Source organism: Eumetopias jubatus, unplaced genomic scaffold, assembly GCF_037043125.1.
Source record: "Eumetopias jubatus isolate StellerSeaLion01/CBP00866 unplaced genomic scaffold, mEumJub1_p1.0 scaffold_2, whole genome shotgun sequence".
NCBI classification, from domain to species: Eukaryota; Metazoa; Chordata; class Mammalia; order Carnivora; family Otariidae; genus Eumetopias; species Eumetopias jubatus.
In genome coordinates, this window is record NW_028274808.1 from 30,831,721 (window position 1) to 30,848,194 (window position 16,474).

The 16,474-nt window shown below is 43.0% G+C and overlaps 1 protein-coding gene across 1 annotated transcript in view; it reads right to left on the bottom strand.

The window, feature by feature from the left end:
• POFUT3 (protein O-fucosyltransferase 3) overlaps window positions 1–16,474 on the bottom strand; it is an 81,948-nt gene that overhangs the window by 12,199 nt on the left and 53,275 nt on the right. The gene's annotated exons all lie outside the window — the stretch shown is intronic.

The following is a 16,474-nucleotide window of genomic DNA, read 5'->3' on the forward strand; positions in this document are numbered from 1 at the left end:
CCTGGTTCTAAAGGGAGAATTTATTCCACTGCCTCTGGCAATTAGTTTTTCTTCCCAGAGTGTTGTCTAAGAGAGGGCAGGTGAAATAAAGAGATATGGGGGCCTGGGTGGCGCAGTCGTTAAGCATCTGCCTTCGGCTCAGGTCATGATCCCGGGGTCCTGGGATCAAGCCCCACATGGGGCTCCCTGCTTGGCGGGAAGCCTGCTTCTCCCCCTCCCACTCCCCCTGCTTGTGTTCCTGCTCTCATTATCTCTCTCTGTCAAATAAATAAATAAATAAAATCTTTAAAAAAGAAAGAAAGCAATAGACAATTCTTATAAAAAAGAAAAGAGCGAGAGAAAAAAAGCCAAAAAGGGGAAAGCAACCAGCCTGGCAGAATGGTGCACTGAAAAAAAAGTGAAATCATGCAGAAGTTGCCAGAATAAATATGCAGGATAGATTTTTTTTTCATCCAAAATGATCGATTTCAACAAAGTGCAATGAATCAATCACAGTCAAAATGGTAGACAAGAGGCTTTTAAAGACAAAACGGCTGATAATAGCACTATGCTACAGACCACTGCAGGATGGACATGAATTAACCAGCACATCAAGAAATAAAGAAGGCATAACAGGATTATAATTATGAGTGATTCTAGCTTCCACAGGATTAATTGAGAAACCCTTGAAACATGATCATGTGCAGACAGAAGTGATGGATGTGGTGAACAGATGTTTCCTGACAGCGTGGATGGAGACTCAATCAGGAAGACGTCATTTCTATAACCGAGAAACAATTAAGACAATACCGCAATATGTAACACCAAATTTCTAAAGTGTTTCTGACACTGAAGATTCTGTGGCCCCTGATTTGAGTTTTTAAATATAAGGAAATGGCCAAAAAAAAAAAAAAATCCATCTGCCACCCTTCACTGGGGGGAGAAAAAGGCCCAAATAAATGCTTCCAATGGAATAAAACATATTCTCTGGTAGAATTCATAACAATTAATTATTTCATGCTCATGCACACTCTCTCAAATAAATATATACTCTTTGGTGCCAACAGTACATCAATGAGAAATCAATTAATCAAGAAAGGCTTTTAAACAATTAAAGACTGAATAAAATTATGTTGGAGGACATATACTGAGCACAGAGAAGTTGCTGAACAAAGTATGACTGTCTTGATACCAGGCTTTTATTCTCAATGATCAGGAATGGAAGACTAACATATAAAAGTGGTTATGTATTCATTTACTTAGCATTTGCTATATTTGCCCTTTAGCATCAAAAAGAATGCTCATCTACACACCTGCTATGTAATGGCATATAGAGTTAAGTGGTCAGAAAGGTTAACAGACAAACGTGAAGACATGAAAGAGAAGCAAATTTGAGGAGAAAAGCAATTTATTGCATGAAGTGGTTGCTGGTCAGCTGGTCAAGGATGGGAACAGGAACCCACCCACTTGAGTTAGAATGGAAAGTTTCCACTGAAGGCAAAACAAAAATCCAGGTCGTTTGCCTGGGATAGGAAGAACTAGAGTCCAATCCATAGGAGTCAGACGAGGGATCAAGATGTAAGATTAAGATTGGAGGGGTATGCGGACGCCTGGGTGGCTCAGTCAGTTAAGCTTGTGCCTTCGGCTCAGGTCATGATCCCAGGGTCCTGGGATCGAATCCCACAACGGACTCCTTGCTCAGCGGGGAGACTGTTTCTCCCTCTACCTGCCACTCCCCCTGCTTTTGCTCTCTCGCTCTCTGTCTCTCTCTGACAAATAAATAAAATCTTTAAAAAAAAAATCGGAGGGGTATGATTAAAACAAAAGTGGGTCTAGAATTGGGGGGGGCAGGCACAGGTGTCTTGAGGGAGTGACTCAGACCCCAGGGGCTGTCCGCTGCTGCTATATGGCACATGCATGATTCTTTCTTTGCCTCACCCTGGGTGTGCCACAGCAAAGACCCAAAATGCAGAGCAGGGAAGCAGCAAGACACAACGCCTGCCTCCTGTGCTTTGGAGAATGGAGAGGGCCTGGGTTTCATCTCTGCTCATCCACATCAGTAAAGTGTAACAGGCACTAAAAATGGCTATGTGTAGACCTTTCTGTGGCCAGTTTCTAGGTCCGCTCAGATTGTATTGATAATATGAATAGGACTTGAAACTGGTACCAATTATGAGCCATGAGCCCTTCATTCATTATAACTAGGAGATGAGAGCTTACCAGCTCATTATACCTTCAGCCAAGTTGCTACTGGAACCTCAATGTTGGAAGGAAGGGAAGAAGATCGCAGGGTCCCTTCCATATGCAATCTATGGTAGTAAAAGAAGCCTGCAGAATCTAAGCAAGAAACATTTATTTATATTCATGCTCTAAAAAAAAAACACAGCTAACTGAACATGATAAAAATATATGTAAAAATAATATAAATAAATAAAATCTTTGTTTAAAAAGGTGGGGGAAAAGAACACAGCTTTTTTTTATTTTTTTTTATTTTTTAAAGATTTTATTTATTTATTTGAGAGAGAGAGAATTAGAGAGAGAGAAAGCACATGAGGGGGGGAAGGGTCAGAGGGAGAAGCAGACTACCTGCTGAGCAGGGAGCCCGATGCGGGACTCGATCCTGGGACTCCAGGATCATGACCTGAGCCGAAGGCAGTCGCTTAACGAACTGAGCCACCCAGGCGCCCCCACAGCTTTTTTTTAAATGAGTGTGAGGTTCTAGTACATCCATCTGAATTCTGTTTAGTTTGTAGGAGTGGGGTCATCTTTAAAAGTGGGGGAATGCCTCTTTAACAGAGAAGCAAATTATGCCATTTGCAACGACATGGATGGAACTGGAGGGTATTATGCTGAGCGAAATGTCAATCAGAGAAAGACATGTATCATATGACCTCACTGATATGAGGAATTCTTAATCTCAGGAAACAAACTGAGGGTTGCTGGAGTGGTGGGGGGTGGGAGGGATGGGGTGGCTGGGTGATAGACATTGGGGAGGATACATGCTATGGTGAGCGCTGTGAATTGTGCAAGACTGTTGAATCACAGATCTGTACTTCTGAAACAAATAATACATTATATGTTAAAATAAAGAAGAAGAAGATAACAGGAAGGGAAGAATGAAGGGGGGGGAAATTGGAACGAGAGACGAACCATGAGAGACTATGGACTCTGAGAAACAAACTGAGGGTTCTAGAGGGGAGCAGGGATGGGGGATGGGTTAGCCTGGTGATGGGTATTAAAGAGGGCACGTACTGCATGGAGCACTGGGTGTTATATGCAAACAATGAATCATGGAACACTACATCAAAAGCTAATGATGTAATGTATGATGATTAACATAACATAATAAAAAAATAATAATAAAAAAAACAGAGAGGCAAGTTAAGAAGACCTAACTTTCCAGAAACATTTCCCATTATTTGTTACCTTAAAAAGTATTTCCTAGCTACTTCCCTACGATACATACATAATACACACAGACATATAGATACACCCAAAATCACATTAAAATAGGTTTTTTTAATCAGATTCTTCCAAACTAAAATTTTCTGGGAAAGATTTAAAAAATATGGGCGCCTGGGTGGCTCAGTCGGTGAAGCGTCTGCCTTCGGCTCAGGTCATGATCCTGGGGTCCTGGATTCGAGTCCCGCATCGGGCTCCTTGCTCTGCGGGGAGCCTGCTTCTCACTCTCCTCCCCACTTGTGCTCTCTCCCACTATCTCTGTCTCTCTCTCTCAAATAAATAAAATCTAAAAAGAAAAATTAAAAAAATAAATAAATAATAAAAAATATGGCATTTTGCCCAGTGAGCTCCTCCCCTAAACCTACAGCTTCAGATTGTTAACACTTGAGAAAACTGAAATGAGGTGTGGGCGGAGCAAGATGGCGGAGGAGTAGGAGACCTAGATTTCATCTGGTCTCAGGGATTCAGCTGAATAGGGATCAAACCATTCTGAACACCTACGAACTCAACAGGAGATCGAACAGGAGAGTAGCAACAACTCTCTGAACAGAGAAGCAACCACTTACTGGAAGGTAGGACGTGCAGAGAAGTGAATCAGAGGCGATATTCGGGAGGATAGACGGCGGGGGAGGGGCCTCCGCCGGCGGCTTCTGGCAAGTGATAGAGCCGCGGAGCACAAAATCGGACCTTTTAGAAGTTGGCTTGGCGGAGGGACGTCGCTGCAGTGGCTAAGAGGGGGGTGGAATCCTCCCGGGACAGTGTGGTCTCAGGACCCTTGGGGTCACAGAGAGACCAGGGGTGCCTGAGTGCGCCAGAGCTCCCAGGTATCAGAGCGGGGAAGCCGGCTGCAGAGACGGAGCAGAGTCGCGGGCTCTCAGCTCGGGGTTGCCATAAACTGTGATCCGCAGCCCAGTCGGGGCACGGCTCCTCCAGCAGGGACCCAGCAGGCGGCAGATCCGGGGAGACTCCCCTTCCTTACCGGGGAGGAGCGGTGCGGGAACGCACTGCAGGGATCTGCTGGGTTTGGAGACTCTGCGCGGGGTCGGGTGCCAGAGATAGCAACGCTCGATCACAGGCCGGGTGAGCACGGAGTGCGGCCGGAGACCGGGGACACAGGAGTGACTGACAGCTTTTCTCTGGTGGCGCACTGAGGAGGGGGCCCCGAGTTTTCAGCTCCTCCGGGTGGAGATTGGGAGGCCACCATTTCTGCCCTGGTTCTCCAAGGCTGTACCGAGAGCTTGCAGGGAACAAAAGCTCCTGAGAGCAAACCAGAGCAGCTTCCTTAGCCCGGACCGACAAGGGCGGGGCAATTCCGCCTCTGGCAAAGACATTTGGAAACCACAGCAACAGGCGCCTCCCCCAGAAGATCAGCACAAACAGCCAGCAAGCCAAGACCAAGTTGATCGATCAAGGAGAATGGGAGAACTCCAGCGCTAGGGGAATACTGCACATAGATTCATGGCTTTTTTTTTTTTTTTTACCATGATTCATTATTTCATCAAAGTTAATTTTTGTTGACTGTTTTTTTTTTTATTTTCTTTTTCCCTTTTTCAACCAACATTTTATCAATCCCTTTTTAAAAAAAAAAACATTTTTTATTTTTCATTTTTAGAGTCATATTTTATCCCTTCATAGTAGTTACCCTTATTTTTGGCATATATATATAAGTTGTTCTCTCTTTAAAATTTTGAGGTACAGTTTCTTCTAACAGATCAAAAGATACCCTAAATCACTAGTGTATGGCTTTGTTCTAGTCTCCTGCCTGATCACATTCTCTCCCTTTTTCCTTTTTTTTTTCTTAAATCTTCTTTCTTTTTTCAAACAACTTATCTTACCAAGTCCTTTTATAAAATCTTTTATAATTTTCATCTTTACAGTCATCTTCCATCCCTTCATTGTATCAACCCTTATTTTGTACATATATGTCTTGCTTCCTTTAAAATTTTAGGAGGCACTTTTTTCTAACAGACCAAAATACGCCCAAAATCTAGTGTGTGGCACTGATCTATGCACTAGCCTGATCATATTTGATCATATTCTGCTTTTTTTGTATTGTTTTGTTTTTGTTTTTATCTTTTTTTTTCTTTTTTTTTCTTTTTTTTTTCTCTTTCTTTTTTCTTTCTTTCCCTTTCTTTTCCCCTGGTTTCAGGTCTTTTCTGATTTGTATACAGCATATTTGCTGGGGACGTTGTAAACCTGTTAGCATTTTGTTCTCTCATTCATCTATTCTCCTCTGGACAAAATGACAAGACGAAAGAAATCACCTCAGCAAAAAGAACAAGAGGTAGTACCGTCAGCCAGGGACCTACTCAATACGGACATTAGTACGATGTCGGACCTAGAGTTCAGAATCATGACTTTAAAGATACTAGCTGGGCTTGAAAAAAGCGTGGAAGTTATTAGAGAAACCCTTTCTGGAGAAATAAAAGAATTAAAATCTAACCAAATCGAAATCAAAAAGGCTATTGATGAGGTGCAATCAAGAACGGGGGCACTAAATGCTAGGATAAATGAGGCAGAAGAGAGAATCAGCGATATAGAAGACCAAATGATGGAAAATAAAGAGGCTGAGAAAAAGAGAGAGAAACAACTACAGGATCACGAGGGCAGAATTCGAGAGATAAGTGATACGATAAGACGAAACAACATTAGAATAATTGGGATCCCAGAAGAAGAAGAGAGAGAGAGAGGGGCAGAAGGTATATTGGAGCAAATTATAGCAGAGAACTTCCCTAATGTGAGGAAGGAAACAGGCATTAAAATCCAGGAGGCACAGAGAACCCCTCTCAAAATCAATAATAATAGGGCAACACCCCGACATCTAATAGTAAAACTTACGAGTCTCAGAGACAAAGAGAAAATCCTGAAAGCAGCTCGGGAGAAGAGATATGTAACCTACAACGGTAGAAACATTAGATTGGCAACAGACCTATCCACAGAGACCTGGCAGGCCAGAAAGGACTGGCAAGATATCTTCAGAGCACTAAACGAGAAAAATATGCAGCCAAGAATACTATATCCAGCTAGGCTATCATTGAAAATAGAAGGAGAGGTAAAAAGCTTCCAGAACAAACAAAAACTAAAGGAATTTGCAAACACGAAACCAGCCCTCCAAGAAATATTGAGAGGGGTCCTCTAAGCAAAGAGAGAACCTAAAAGCAGCAAAGAGCAGAAACGAACACAGACAACAGACAGTTAACAGTCACCTTACAGGTAATACAATGGCACTAAATTCATACCTTTCAATAGTTACCCTGAATGTAAATGGGCTAAATGCCCCAATCAAAAGACACAGGCTATCAGATTGGATTAAAAAACAAGACCCATCCATATGCTGTCTGCAAGAGACTCATTTTAGACGCAAAGACACCCCCAGATTGAAAGTGAGAGGGTGGAAAACCATTTACCATGCTAATGGACACCAAAAGAAAGCTGGGGTGGCAATCCTTATATCAGACAAACTAGATTTTAAAACAAAGACTGTAATAAGAGATGAGGAAGGACACTATATCCTACTGAAAGGGTCTATCCAACAAGAAGATCTAACAATTGTAAATATCTATGCCCCGAACATGGGAGCAGGCAATTATATAAGGCGATTAATAACAAAAGCAAAGAAACACATTGACAACAATACGATAATAGTGGGGGACTTTAACACCCCCCTGACTGAAATGGACAGATCATCTAAGCAAAAGATCAACAAGGAAATAAAGACTTTAAATGACACACTGGACCAAATGGACTTCACAGACATATTCAGAACATTCCATCCCAAAGCAACGGAATACACATTCTTCTCTAGTGCCCATGGAACATTCTCCAGAATTGATCACATCCTAGGTCACAAATCAGGTCTCAATCGGTACCAAAAGATTGGGATCATTCCCTGCATATTTTCAGACCACAATGCTTTGAAACTAGAACTCAACCACAAGAGGAAAGTCGGAAAGAACTCAAATACATGGAGGCTAAAGAGCATCCTACTAAAGAATGAATGGGTCAACCAAGAAATTAAAGAAGAATTAAAAAAATTCATGGAAACCAATGAAAATGAGAACACAACTGTTCAAAATCTTTGGGATACAGCAAAGGCAGTCCTGAGAGGAAAGTATATAGCAATACAAGCATTTCTCAAGAAACAAGAAAGGTCTCAAATACACAACCTAACCCTACATCTAAAGGAGCTGGAGAAAGAACAGCAAATAAAGCCTAAACCCAGCAGGAGAAGAGAAATCATAAAGATCAGAGGAGAAATCAATGAACTAGAAACCAAAAGAACAGTAGAACAGATCAACGAAACTAGGAGCTGGTTCTTTGAAAGAATTAACAAGATTGATAAACCCCTGGCCAGACTGATCAAAAAGAAAAGAGAAATGACCCAAATCAACAAAATCATGAATGAAAGAGGAGAGATCACAACCAACACCAAAGAAATACAAACAATTATAAGAACATATTATGAGCAACTCTATGCCAGCAAATTAGATAACCTGGAAGAAATGGGTGCATTCCTAGAGATGTATCAACTACCAAAATTGAACCAGGAAGAAATAGAAAACCTGAACAGACCTATAACCACTAAGGAAATTGAAACAGTCATCAAAAATCTCCCAAGAAACAAAAGCCCAGGGCCAGATGGCTTCCCAGGGGAATTCTATCAGACATTTCAAGAAGAATTAATACCTATTCTCCTGAAACTGTTCCAAAAAATAGAAATGGAAGGAAAACTTCCAAACTCATTTTATGAGGCCAGCATTACCTTGATCCCAAAACCAGACAAAGACCCCATCAAAAAAGAGAATTACAGACCAATATCCTTGATGAACATGGATGCAAAAATTCTCATCAAAATACTAGCCAATAGGATCCAACAGTACATTAAAAGGATTATTCACCATGACCAAGTGGGATTTATTCCTGGGCTGCAAGGCTGGTTCAACATCCGCAAATCAATCAACGTGATACAATACATTAACCAAAGAAAGAACAAGAATCATATGATCCTCTCAATAGATGCAGAAAAAGCATTTGACAAAGTACAGCATCCTTTCTTGATCAAAACTCTTCAGAGTATAGGGATAGAGGGTACATACCTCAATATCATAAAAGCCATCTATGAAAAACCTACAGCGAATATCATTCTCAATGGGGAAAGGCTGAGAGCCTTTCCCCTAAGGTCAGGAACGCGGCAGGGATGTCCACTCTCACCACTGCTATTCAACATAGTATTAGCAGTCCTAGCCACAGCAATCAGACAACAAAAAGAAATCAAAGGCATCCAAATCGGCAAAGAGGAAGTCAAACTCTCACTCTTTGCAGATGATACGATACTGTATGTGGAAAACCCAAAAGTCTCCACCCCAAAACTGCTAGAACTCATACAGGAATTCAGTAAAGTAGCAGGATATAAAATCAATGCACAGAAATCAGTGGCATTCCTATACACCAACAAGACAGAAGAGAGACAAATCAAGGAGTCTATCCCATTTACAATTGCACCCAAAACCATTAGATACCTAGGAATAAATCTAACCAAAGAGGCAAAGGATCTGTACTCAGAAAACTATAAAATACTCATGAAAGAAATTGAAGAAGACACAAAGAAATGGAAAAACGTTCCATGCTCATGGATTGGGAGAATCAACATTGTGAAGATGTCAATGCTACCTAGAGCAATCTACACATTCAATGCAATCCCCATCAAAATACCATCCACTTTTTTCAAAGAAATGGAACAAATAATCCTAAAATTTGTATGGAACCAGAAGAGACCCAGAATAGCCAGAGGAATACTGAAAAAGAAAAGCAGAGCTGGTGGCATCACAATTCCGGACTTCCAGCTCTATTACAAAGCTGTCATCATAAAGACTGTATGGTACTGGCACAAAAACAGACACATAGATCAATGGAACAGAATCGAGAGCCCAGAAATGGACCCTCAACTCTATGGTCAACTTATTTTTGACAAAGCAGGAAAGAATGTCCAATGGCAAAAAGACAGTCTCTTCAACAAATGGTGTTGGGAAAATTGGACAGCCACATGCAGAAGAATGAAACTGGACCATTTCCTTACACCACACACAAAAATAGACTCCAAATGGTTGAAAGACCTAAACGTGAGACAGGAGTCCATCCAAATCCTAAAGGAGAACACAGGTAGCAACCTTTTCGACCTTAGCCGCAGCAACTTCTTCCTAGAAACATCGCCAAAGGCACGGGAAGCCAGGGCAAAAATGAACTATTGGGATTTCATCAAGATAAAAAGCTTTTGCACAGCAAAAGAAACAGTCCACAAAACCAAAAGACAACCGACAGAATGGGAGAAAATATTTGCAAATGACATATCAGATAAAGGGCTAGTATCCAAAATCTATAAAGAACTTATCAAACTCAACACCCAAAGAACAAATAATCCAATCAAGAAATGGGCAGAAGACATGAACAGACATTTCTCCAAAGAAGACATCCAAATGGCCAACAGGCACATGAAAAAGTGCTCAACATCGCTCGGCATCAGGGAAATCCAAATCAAAACCTCAATGAGATACCACCTCACACCCGTCAGAATGGCTAAAATTAACAAGTCGGGGAACGACAGATGTTGGCAGGGATGTGGAGAAAGGGGAACCCTCCTACACTGTTGGTGGGAATGCAAGCTGGTGCAACCCCTCTGGAAAACAGTATGGAGGTTCCTCAAACAGTTGAAATTAGAGCTACCGTTCGATCCAGCAATTGCACTACTGGGTATTTACCACAAAGATACAAATGTAGGGACCCGAAGGGGTACGTGTACCCCAATGTTTATAGCAGCAATGTCCACCATAGCCAAACTGTGGAAAGAGCCAAGATGCCCATTGACAGATGAATGGATAAAGAAGATGTGGTATATTTACACAATGGAATATTATGCAGCCATCAAAAGGAATGTGATCTTGCCATTTGCAATGATGTGGATGGAACTGGAGGGTGTTATGCTGAGTGAAATAAGTCAATCAGAGAAAGACATGTATCACATGACCTCACTGATATGAGGAATTCTTAATCTCAGGAAACAAACTGAGTGTTACTGGAATGGTTGGGGGTGGGAGGGATGGGGTGGCTGGGTGATAGGCATTGGGGAAGGTATGTGCTACGGTGAGCGCTGTTAATTGTGCAAGACTGTTGAATCACAGATCTGTACTTCTGAAACAAATAACGCAACATATTTTAAGAAAAAAGAAAAAGAAGAAGATAACAGGAGAGGAAGAAAAGGGGAGTATGTCAGAGGGGGAGACGAACCATGAGAGATGATGGACTCTGAAAAACAAACTGAGGGTTCTAGAGGGGAGGGGGGTAGGGGGATGGGTTAGCCTGGTGATGGGTATTGAGGAGGGCACGTTCTGCATGGAGCACTGGGTGTTATGAACAAACAATGAATCATGGAACACTGCATCAAAAACTAATGATGTAATATATGGTGATTAACATAACAATAAAAAATTAAAAAATTAAAAAAAAGAGAATACTGAAATGAGAACCATAACAGACTTAAAATACAGTTGACCTTTGCATAACACAGACCTGAATGTCATGGGTCCACTTACATGTGGATTTTTTTCAATAAATACAGTATACAGTACTGTAAATGTATTTTTGTTTGTTTTTCTTAATAACATTGTCTTTTTTCTAGCTTACCTTATTGTAAGAATATAGTATATAATACACGTAATATACAAACTATGTGTCAACCAACGGTTTATATTATCAGCAAGGCTTCCAGTGAACAGTAGGCTATTAGTAGTTAAGTTTTGGGGGTCCAAAGTTAGACCCAGGTTTTTGACTGTGTCGGGGGGTTGGCGCCCCTAACCCCAGCATTGTTCAAGGTTTCACACTGTTCTTCACTGAGGAGATCATGGTCTAGAATATGAGTGACGATACTGAACAACGTCTATATGTGTGACTCAGGAGACAACTGAGTTATTTTGCTCTCTCCAACTCTAGGGCACTGCCCACTATAACAAGAGTTGGAACACGGAAAGAAATAAAACTCAATTACACAATGGTGATCCATAAAAAATGTGACTAACTTGCAGGTGATTAGCTCACTAGTTGCCCACAGTCATCTGCACTCCCTCTCGTATTTAACAACTTTGGATTCAAACTTTCATTTCTCTGGGTGATTTTGTGTTTACTGAATATTGACAAATTTATTTGTTCCCTTAAATAACAGCTGACACATAGATCTTAAGCACTAAAGTGCACTGTAAAGGGAATTGCAACTTGGAATACAAATGGAATAAAGTTAATGCCAGCAAATGAAGCCAGATTGCTAACTACGGAGCTGTAATTTGAAGTGGCAGACAAGCAGAAGAGCGACAGTACTTTATGATATGTTTATGGACTCCTTTTCTTCTGCATGGGCATAGGTTCTTTTTTTATTATTCCCACCCAGACTGGTGAAAACAGAGGGCAACATGTATTAGTAACCCCACTTTACTAACAAAGTTGGAGTCATTTATCTAGAACTCAAAACCCCTGGTGGGGACCAGAGTTTTCAGACCAGCTAACGCTAAAGAGCCAGAAAGATCACTGGCCCCCGCTACAATGCTGATTCTTTTGAATGACTTGCTCCTGGCACTCCCAGGCACACCCACCAAAATATTACCAAGCTTAAACCCAGCCCACTCGGGAAGACACATGCCTTCATCAGGAAAACAAAAATGCCCCCTACCCCAAAATGTCCTCCGGAGGTAATCCCTGTTTTTAAAAAGAATTCTGCCCTAAAACTGTGCACCCCATAAAGAGTACCCCAATAGAGGAAACTAAAACTTTGGGGAGAAAACAATTTAGACCATATATTAATATCCATTATTTGCATGGTTCATGGCTATTTTAAAAGCCCATTTCACATGAATTTTCTCGACCTACCCACACAACCCCATCAGGTCTCTTATTTTCTCTAAGGTTCTGAGGGTTAGCTAAAGATGAGAAGGAATGGTGCTGGCCCATGGGAAAGACCCCGATCACCACAGGTGAAATTCTAACCAAAGGCCATCTAGGCACCCGCCATAGACAAGCCTCTGCTGGTTGCCTGGTTCCAGCCAAGTCGGGGGACAGGGAGCAGGCCACTGGACTCCAAACACACTCATACTAACTTCTAGACTGGTATTCTCCCTTCTTCGCCCACCATCTCTCTTCATGAGTCCTTCTGCCTGCCCTTAATCAATTTTGCATCATGGAGCCTTCTCTCAATTATACCTGTTCAATTAAGTACCTGTTCATTCTGCCCCCCTGGGCCTGGAAATTTCTCAAGTTCCTTTACTGGGCCTGTGCTCTAGGCCAGTCGGTAACTCTGTAGCCCCTTCCTGGCAGTGAAGGGCCTGAGGCAAGAATACAGAGTCCCGAGGACCATATGCCTCAACACTCAACGGCTATAAATCAATCTAACAAGTGTTGAGTGTTTTATCTTTCCACCTTATTCGTGGATTTTTTTTAAAAACGTGCAAAGCCACAGTTCACACCAAATGTGGAGAACACATATTCAAAATCTACGTGGTTTTCTGTCCTAAGGCATGATTCTTGGGGCCTGGCACAGGGTGGAAGGAGAAGGGAGATGTTCTCCTTCGTTTGCTGACAGCCTCACCTCACCCCCCAAACCTTCCCTTCCACTCACTCAGCACCACCCCAGGTGAGACACCATTTTCTCTTCCTCTTCCACTCCTGGCCTGTCCCGGGTCTTGCCCCTCCCTGTCCCCACTGTCCAGGGGCCTCCTAAAGCTCCTGAGTTCCTCAGCTGAGAGTGCCCACCATCCCTGCCGGCATCAGCCTTTAGAGTCTTACAAAGGAACCTGCGGCTAGAAGGCCAAGCTCAAATTGAGAACTCTCCGGTTCCTGAGTTCCAACCTAGAGTGCAGGGGTGCCTGCACCCCTTTCCCTTCCACCCTCGGCTCTGAGCCACACCGTGAGGGACCCTGTGACACAGACCTGGATGCCTCAACCCGCAAGTCCAAATTCTGTGCTGACAAAAACTCCCTCTCTGACCAAATTTAATCAGGCTCCTCTGAGACCTCCTCTCGCCACGCCTCACCATGGCCGGCCACCCCGCCCTCAGCCTGCAGAGCCCAGATTCGGCAAAGAATCCTGCCATGTTGGTTTGCTGATAATCCCCTGCCTGTACCTGATATCTGACCAAGTTCTTCATCCCCTCACACCTGATGTCCAAGTCCTTGGCCTGCCTCTAGCATGAATCCTAAAGCCAGTTTAGCAAACAGCTTTCTGCCCCTACTATCCTCTTAGTAACCTCCCATCCACTGATGGCCCCATGCGGCTGGTTGGCTAGACATCCTCGGCTGTCTTTGCTACATTCAGAGTTGAGCTCAGCTCTAGACTGAAATCTCTCTCCTCTACTACAGTAGCTCGAATAAAATCTCTCTTAACAAGTATCCACTGTAAAACTTCTCTTTTACATTCTACACCTTTGCAGTCACCCCCTGGTCAACCTTGAAGCCCAGGGGTGCATACTAGCAGCTTGGGAGGATAAACCAGAGAAGTGGCCGATGCGGGCTCTGGAAGTGGCCTCCGCTTTGGCCTTTGGGGCAGGGAATTCTGGGGTCTTGGTACTGGGAGTGTGATGTCTAAGGGGGAGGCATGGGCTCTGTGGCTACAAGGGCGCATCGGACCTTAGTCCATGAACTCCTCGCCCTGAATGAAGGGGCACAGCTGGACAAAGCCTGAGTGGATCCCTCCTGGCCGAGTCCAAAAGCCCCATTGCCCAAATTTAAGTTGCCAATCATCCTTCCCAAGTACGGTTGCTTGGAGGTTAGAATTCATGCTCTGGCATAACAGGAACAAGGACACAAATTCAGATTTAAAACCTCTGAACAATGACATCCAATGTGGTGGGCAGGAGAAGGGGCAGGAGGGATGATTACTTCTTCCTTTTAGCATATTTCCCCAAAATGCTTCCTTTTCAGTGATTTATTCTAAAATATGTCAACATGACTGTTGTTCCATTCCCACTCAGGTTTTAACCAAACCTAGTTACTGATAGATCCTAAATTTATACTCTATCCAGATTGTTCCCCTGAGCTTCAACTAGATATCTAAGAGCATGCTAGAAATATCGACTTGGATAACCCAGAGAAAATCACCAATTACCATGCCCTGACTAAACTAGCCACCTTCCCCTAAAGCCCGATCCTTTTTGTGTCTTCTTTTTCTCCACTGACATTACCACCAAGGTTGGTTTGAGCCTCTTAGAGAAAGCTAGGTGCTCTACCTTTTGAATATAACCCTTTCTTTGCTTTTTCCCTTTTAAAATACATGTCAGGTGCACAGAATTGGGTTAACTATAATCTTTGGTACACGGAACACTTACTCCAATGAGCCAAGTATAAACTTACAGAAATTTTCGTTGCTACAACACACAACTCCAGAATGTATAAAGGAGCTGCCACCCAAAGCACATGGCCCAGAGATCTGAGCAATCCCTAAAACTTTCGCATGCTAGACCAACACTATATGTGATCAGACAAAGTTGCTTTTTACGAGCATTTTTTTCCTGGAGTGACTTGAAACATACCAATTACAAATTCCTATGAGAACAAAACATCATGCACGTGGAAGATTTTACTCTTTTTTATAAAATTTTTTAAACAATTTCCACCAAAATAGATCCATGAGTCGATGCTTTATATAAATCTATCATGAAAGCAGAGAATTTAAAGATTTTATTTGTTTATTTTTAGAGAAAGAGAGTGCGCTCAAGTTGGGGGGGAGTCGGGGGGGGGCAGAGGGAGAGGGAGAGAGAGAATCCCAAGAAGACTCCCCACTGAACACAGAGTCCAAGGTGGGGCTTGACCTCACAACCCTGAGATCACGACCTGAGCTGAAATCAAGAGTCAGACATTTAACCAGCCGAGCCACCCAGGCACCCCCCGAAAGCAGAGAATTTAAGGCAGAGACCCTCTCTCGGGTGGAGACTAGTTTCTTCCAGATACGCTAAATGTCCCCTAATGGACCACACATTCCTTTGGGAATTGAAATGCTAGGCTTAGTATTACAATGGTTTTTGCCCAAGTTTACAGTACTCTCAGCTACAGCGGGGTTCACAGAAAGCACAGAGGGACCTGAGCTCTTTTTTCTAAAAGGAGGTCATGTTAGTTACTGGCTTGTTAGTTTCTCAGCTCCATTCCTACCTCTGTGTGTTTCGCTCTGCACTGAAGGGGGCGGACACCCTGCAAACTTCATTTCTCAGGATCCATCCCTTGCTGACTGGCTTGCATTTAGGTCCTGCCAATGGAGCACTGTAGGGGGACTGGGAAGTAGAAGGGCAAGAAGGAGCCTCTTCCTAAAGGCTTCTCCTGTGGCAGAGAGAGCAGTTAAGGACCTGGGAATGTGACTGCATCAAGTTGCAGTGGAGACGCCAGGCATGTAGACTTTGGGGACAGCCACGGTGGCAGTGGCAATGACCTGGGAGTGCCAGCTCACGGGTTCCTGCTCACCTCCAACAGCGGGTCCTTGGACACCACTGTCCCACACTCTGGGTAAAACAATCTCCCCCGGTGCTTCTCCAGCCCAGGGGTGGTAGCGGTCTCCCATTATTCATTCTGCATAACTTGCCCTCCCTTCCTTTGCTCCACTAGCCCTTCAAAGCCTTCGCAACCAATCCCCATAATAAATTCCCATTGTCTGAAACACCTAGAGCAATTTCTTTTTCCCTATCAAACACTGATTAATACAGAAGTCCATTTCAAAACCTTGAGACTCCATCCGATGGCAATTTATTATTCCAGGTTCTGTTGCAGGTTTTTTCTTGCTCCCTTAACTCCTGCTTTTCCTAAAAATACTACGTTTCTTCACAGTTCTCACCCCCTTGTTATCACCATCCCAGCCTTCCAGTTCCCCCTCTCCGTTTATTTCTCTCTCAGTCCATCTGGTGAGAATGGGGAAGGAGAAAAAAATGCAAGCCTCCCGTTTAAGAAGGGAAAATACAAAATCAGAAAATGAGGCTCCCTTGACGAGAGGAACCATCAAATTATTTGAAACCAAA